Below are 7,619 nucleotides of genomic sequence, written 5' to 3' on the forward strand. Positions count from 1 at the left end.
TATTTGAAAATACTTAATTTCATAAATAATGGTCTTATTTTTTACATAGTACAACAACATTCCAGCCAACTCAAATTAAATACCTTTTAATTATGTTAACAATATTTCCTACTTCAAGGTAGTATTATAAATATCTTAAATATGCATTAAGCTCTCTATCTGTACCATCACCGAGCGAATATATTATGATACTTGGTAAGTGTGTCATTGTTAATTTAATATGAATATATTTTACCTTAAGAAAAACTATAGTTTATTGTATTAATAAATAATTATCAAAAATATTATAATAAATAATATTATATTTTTAGCAATCTTTGATTATGACAAAACATCCATTAAAGTTAATTTGTCATTTAACATTTTCTGTATTTAATAAACTAGTTAAAAAGAAATGAACGAGTGATTTCCAGTTTTTTCCGTGGTAATTATTATAAATAAAATATTAAAGTATATTTATGTGATGTTTGACAATCAATTCTAGTAATAACTGTACAAGTATCGCTACTATAATTTTTTGTGATATTATCTGTGCTATTTTTACTTTTTAATTAAATTTTTGAAAAAAACTAGTTAATGTATGATTATCTAGATAAGTAAAGTACTAGTAAGTTATAGTTATGTACATAAAAAAAATGAATTATGTAAGTTTTAAAAATCTGGATGTTAAAAAGTGAATGTTACCAAAAATAGTTAAAATAGTTAACGTTAATTATGCCAGCAAGGGTTTAATAAATTTTGTCCAATCTGATTAAACCGAAATGAAAAGTTTACAAAAGAAATTTTTATCAATTTATTTCAATAAAATATACGTATTTTTTAACTTATATTAAAAGAAGAATTTTTATGTTTATGTTCAACAATTTCACATAACTTTAAATGAACAAATATAGATTTTAAGTAACAAAAATAAAGAAAGTAGTTTAAACAATAGAATAATAATGGGTCTTTGTATTTGAAGGGTTAATTAAAAGCAAATATCCGGCAACCTACAAAATGTTTCATTTCGTATTGTGGTGAATACATTTCACAGTAGCACATTGTTTTGGTCAACAATGTTATCGACAATACTGAGATAGACCTATAAGAAAAATAAACTTTTTCACGTTTTATTAAGTATTTTGTATTTAAACTGTAAATATTTATTATTATTAAAACTTTAAAGCACTTGAGGTAAAATTTTTCATCGTCTAGGCGTACTTAAACTACTAAATGGATATTTAAAAAGCTAAAATGCACAAAGTATTTAAAGCTATAAAATATAAACTTATGTAGAAAAAAATAAACTAAATAATAACAAACAACATTTAAACTTATGTAATATTTTAAAGTGTCCCTTTGAAAAAAGCTTATACATTTTAATTAGTACATGTTATGTTTAGTTAGACATTTATCCGTATAAAAACTTATCAAAGCTAAACAAGATAACTTAAAGTAGCTAATTGATATTTAACAAATACTTTCAGTGAACTATGAGTATACATGTATAATTGTACAGAATTTAAAGTAATCTTTATTAAATAAATATTACTTTAAAAATTATACCGTACAGTACTAAAAAAATGTATAATTTTTTTTTTTAATCTAAGAATTTTTTTGATGTAGTCTATAGTGTAACATTGGAAAATATTATTAAATTATATGCTTCTGATAAAACTTTATCAAGAATCATAACACAAAGACTACCAAAAACTCTGGAAAAATTAACGTTCCCAAGTTGATAACTTCAGAAGACCTCTAGTAACTTATGAATTTTTCATATACAGGGTGGCCCACCACTCACTGACAACTTAAATAACTTTTGATCCAGTTAATATTTTTAGTTGATTTTTTTTTTAAATAATATTTATACGTTAGGTCTATAGCTATATCTCAATAATTAATTTTTTTACATTTTATTAAAAATATTAATTATTTTTAAATTTTAAATAAAATGTAAAAAAAAAATCTAAGATAGCTATTTTGTAGAGTAGAATTTAAGAAAAATTTTAGTAAAAAAATATCTTATTAATATTCAGTAGTAAATATTCTGTAGCGTTTTGAAGTTTGTGAAAATTTGAATTTTCATGTACTATTTTACGGTATTAAACATTGAAATACGTATTGAGAAAAGGACAGAAGAAAACGCTATCTTTTCAATATACTTTTGAATGAGAGTGATAAGTAATAATTGCCTTATCTAATTTCTTATCATGGTATTAATGCCAAGTTTGTAATGTATACACATTATCATCATATGTATACACAGTAATCATGAAAAGATAGCGTTTTCTTCTGTCCTTTTCTCAATACGTATTTCAATGTTTAATACCGTAAAATAATACATGAAAATTCAAATTTTCACAAACTTCAAAACGCTACAGAATATTTACTACTGAATATTAATAAGATATTTTTTTACTAAAATTTTTCTTAAATTCTACTCTACAAAATAGCTATCTTAGATTTTTTTTTTACATTTTATTTAAAATTTTAAAATAATTAATATTTTTAATAAAATGTAAAAAAATTAATTATTGAGATATAGCTATAGACCTAACGTATAAATATTATTTAAAAAAAAAATCAACTAAAAATATTAACTGGATCAAAAGTTATTTAAGTTGTCAGTGAGTGGTGGGCCACCCTGTATATACTTCGACGTTCGTTGGCATAAACAAGTAGTTGTAAAACTTTTACTTGCTGAAATTACGTGAAAAATTATAACGTCTCGTCTAATTATCGTTTCATGTATTATTATTCTTCATAATTGTAAAACTATAAATAAGTTTTTCTCAACAAAAATATCACCACTTATTTTAACTCCTAACGTATTTACAATAATATTGGATTATGTTACAAGGTGACGCAAATATTAGTGTTCAGAAAATCAACGATTAACATATTTGTTGAATAAATATAGGAACTAAAATAAAAATTGTTTTAGTACTTTTTAATACCATTTTACGAAAATTGTTGTGAGCCTAATGCAAACTATTATTTTTAATTAAATACAAAATAATTTATTATTTTAAGTAAATTATTTAATCTTCAAAAATATGTTTACAGTAAAAAAGGATTTTTTAAGAAAAACAAGTGTAAAATATTTATAAATAACATATTAAAAATTTTTATTTCATCTTTTATTAGCTTTTGATCATTTAATTTAAAAATATGAAAACTCTTAGGCGCACTGGTTTAATAACTGGGAGAATATGAATATGTCATAACGACAAAAATAATCATATGGTGAAAATACAATTTTTTTTTAGTTGAAAAGGAAATGTCTTCATTTAAATCCCCTCGAAGATGAAATCCTAATTAATGATTATAGTTATCATCCAAATTTATGCAATTTGTTGAATCGACTACAGAGTGTTAATGTAACTCGATGCTAGATGGAATATCAAAATAATACAAATGAAAGATATTAGGATTTCATTAAGTTGGAGTTAATAAGGTATTTTAGATATTACATTATTGCATGTATAACGAACAAGAACACACAGTATTATACGGTGAGAATATAACTTAATTTTAAAAATTATAATTAAAACTTAAAAGTATGTGTATAATTTTAACAATGAAAATATATTAAAATATATTACAATGATTTACATAATTTAACTTCCATTGAGAGTATTATTTCTGCAATATCTTGACATTTATTTCAATTGTACAATATTGAAGTTCAATTATTTGTATTCAATATTCTTTGTTCACATAAAGTAAAACATAGAAACATCAATAGAAAATACCCAATAAAATATTTAATGAACGTGTTGTGTTGAATTTAAATACTATTTCTTGAGCTGTAAATAACGAGTTCTGATTGAATATAAAAAAATCGGATCCGTCCTTTATTCAATTTTTTCGAAGTTCTAGATAAAATACTGAACTTACTTTTTTTAAATCACATCATTTTCATATTTATTATAAGTATGTGTATCATGTGACATTTTGAAAGCATATTATTTATTTATACTTAAAAACCTATTTATTCTCTGGCAACTATTTACGTATACTAAAAGTCATTTTCCTTTTATATTTTCATCAAGTATGTTTATTAAAATTTACGTTTTATGCATAGAATAATGTTTGTGAAACTTAATTTTAAACAAAAATAGCTTGGAGATAATATATTACATCGAGGTATATCTAATTATTACAAATAAAATGTATTAATTATTTTTACAATGTTTTAAATTTGAGTCCGGTAGTTTTTTTTCGCGAGAACATCGTTTTAACTTTTATAAGTTTTAAAAATTCGATTATGCATTTTCAAATAAAATTTCACTAAGTCAAATAACAATATTTTTTATAAGCCACATAAAAAGTAAATTACGGTGTCTTACGTTTCTTAATAGTATTAATATAAATTTTATTATTGATATACTTTTAAACATAAGTCTTATTTCTTCAAACATAGTTAATTACTTAACGAAAATGTTTATGACGTTGAAAGCGAAACAACTTTATTTATCATATTATGTTGTTTCAAGTTAGGTTTTGTTTTAGACAGGTTCATTACAATGTACACTATTTCGAATAGTTTAGTATTATCTATGAAATTATTCATTTATTATCTAAAATTTAATATTTCATAGTCTTTATATTTTTTATAATTTGTTGACCTAAAATAAAATACTTAAACATACAAAATATAAATGTTTATATTTTATTAAAAAAATAGTAATAACTCTAGTATATATTTAAAAATTTGTTGAATAGTTTAGTGTGTTTATAATATTTCTGTATCTTTTGACGTATATGAATGTTAAAATCGTTAAATGTATANCACGTAAATATCTCAAAATTATTGAAATTAATTACTGAAAATTATGACAAATATTTATAATGTTTAAATACTTAAACATACAAAATATAAATGTTTATATTTTATTAAAAAAATAGTAATAACTCTAGTATATATTTAAAAATTTGTTGAATAGTTTAGTGTGTTTATAATATTTCTGTATCTTTTGACGTATATGAATGTTAAAATCGTTAAATGTATAAATTAATTTCAATACAATTTAATTCATCTTTTTTTTATTGTATTCATTGAGTACACCTGCTTAATATATTTTATTTTAAAGTATACGTGTTAAAATAACCGACTCAAAATTAATAATTCAAAATTTTATTAAGATTTTTGTTTTGTTTCCTTAATAACATAAATATTTTAATTGTAAATTACATGATTTTTTTACATAATTTTAATATTTTTATTTTACAGTAGAGGATTTGAAGGGACGGGTTTAAAAAGTTTTTAGGCGGAAATTTGAAGATATTGTTTTTTGTGTCATATTTTTATTTATTTTTCTTATTAGATCACAATGGTAACCAAAATATTCCAAAAAAATTATTTTTACAAAATGATCTTTAATAAAACAAATTGAGCTAAACTTTTTTATGTAATAAAATCTGAATAAGTGATTTTAATTGTAAATAACACCTCTCTCTTATAATAATGTAATTCTACCTTAAAATATCAAAATTGATATTTAGCTAAGATACTATCAACCATTATTTTATGTTTACTAATTTTATGATAAACTAAAGTGTTTTCACCTCTTAGTTTAAATCTCAATTGATCTTTCTTTTCCCAACTATTCCATATGTATAATAGGACACTGAACAAATCATTTATAATGATATTAAAATGAACATTTTTTAATGATAGTCTAACAATGTTTTAATTAGCCGAGTATTACTCATAGTATATATTGTGTGCTACCTACGATCTAAAAAATAACTATAAATTATTTTCTCTCGAATACAGTTAGTATGAACAATACACCTTTCATATACGTACAAAATAAATCAATATTTACATATATTTCAATGACAAGGGTATAATTAGTCACAAACTTGATATTTTGTTCAAATTCTATATACTGTAGTACAAATAATTATTCATAATAATTAACAAAATGACAATGTCGTGAAAATAAAAGTAAATGATATATATATTTAGGATGTAAATCATTTTTGTAAATATTTAAAAGCCGATTTTTCATGTGAAAACTCATTCTTGTTTAAGCTTTACAAAAGTCAAATTTATAGCTCTAAAACTAAACGGAAAAACAGTTTTCATAAATTTTTGTTTCGGTGCAATAAATTAATTTTATAAAAGAAGAATTTTTAATAAATTACATTTTTAACTGACACTGTCATATATTTTTTTAAAAATATGACAGTCAAATAAATATTTCCGTTATAGTACTTAGGAAGAAATTTAAATGGTAAATTAAGGATTGGTTACTTAATGAAATGTATTGTAATTGATTGGTTTGGTTTTTAACATAAATCAAAAACGATCATCAAGTAACTAAATAAACATTGATTTTTAACTAAAATGTATACATTTTATAAATACTAAAATTTTACATTTAATCAAAAAATTGAAACGCTCACGTTTTAATTTTTCGATAAAAATGTGTAGTTTAAATTAATGTGGAATGATATTCTATCTTGAAGCGCAACGATACGACAAATTATAATAAGCCAAAGGACATTAAGGTACACCAGTAGATTTATAGCTAGTCGATTTATTTAACTTTTCCCAAATGCTTACGACAGAACGATAATGGTTTTATGTTTAAATGCTCACATTACATCTAGCGGTATCAGCAAAAAGTATTATTGTAGATTAATGTCTGAGGAACGCAGAGACGATATTTATTAATTGACTTTCTAGTATCATTTACCGTGTCTATTTAGAAACCAAATATTTCACGTATTTAAACAAAATTTATATACTTAAATTAATGTTAGCGACTCGACTTAAAAACCACGTTGAAGTCATGGTTTGATTAAATGAAAACATTATGAACAGAAACATGTGAAATGTGTTCACGTTTTGTATTATTTAAAAATAAACACTGGACGCGACTCAGCAAGTTGACAAGTTTGTGATATTAAAATATGAATAATTAATGGTTTTTTCAAATAAATTATTGATAATGGTAATTTATGATTTGTATTATCGTTAATATAAATTACCTGGGTACTCGGGAGGATTGCGTGTGCGTCTTTTGACTGCGGCAGCGTTGAAAAAGTTCGCCGACCGATTAACGAGTAAATATTTTTAATTAAAAACAACGATAGAAAATAAATATTGATAAAAAATTTGTTTTACTTTAAGTCGCGTGATGATGGTCGCCGACACGGATAACGTGCCAGATGGACAGGCGGGTGATAGGTCACGTTCGGCGTATGACGCCGGACGACTGACTGGGAAAGACCTCCGAAAAAAGCTCCAGAATTCGCCACCGTGGCCAACGCAAGCGCCGTCATCCACACACCCTCGGACGAACATTCCTGTCCTTCATCGCATCCTCACTCTCAATCGCCAATCACTTTTGTCCGCTGTTCTCTTTACACACGTAAGTGGTTACCCTTACAACAATAACAACCAACTACCTCGTATCTAATGTTAACCCAACGAGAATTGGGTTAAGCTAGTAAAATTTTTCTTCTACTATTTTTAACTATCATCGAGCCAAGGACGTTTAACATTATGGTAATAACACTAATGCAAATCTCACAACCGGAAACACGTTATTATTGAAAATGTAAAGCATAAAAGCTTTTACGGTTTACCCTTCTTTTTCTTCATTAAGAGGACTGTCACT

The sequence above is a fragment of the Daktulosphaira vitifoliae genome, unplaced genomic scaffold (assembly GCF_025091365.1).
Source record: "Daktulosphaira vitifoliae isolate Bord-2020 unplaced genomic scaffold, ASM2509136v1 Scaffold_1, whole genome shotgun sequence".
NCBI classification, from domain to species: domain Eukaryota; kingdom Metazoa; phylum Arthropoda; class Insecta; order Hemiptera; family Phylloxeridae; genus Daktulosphaira; species Daktulosphaira vitifoliae.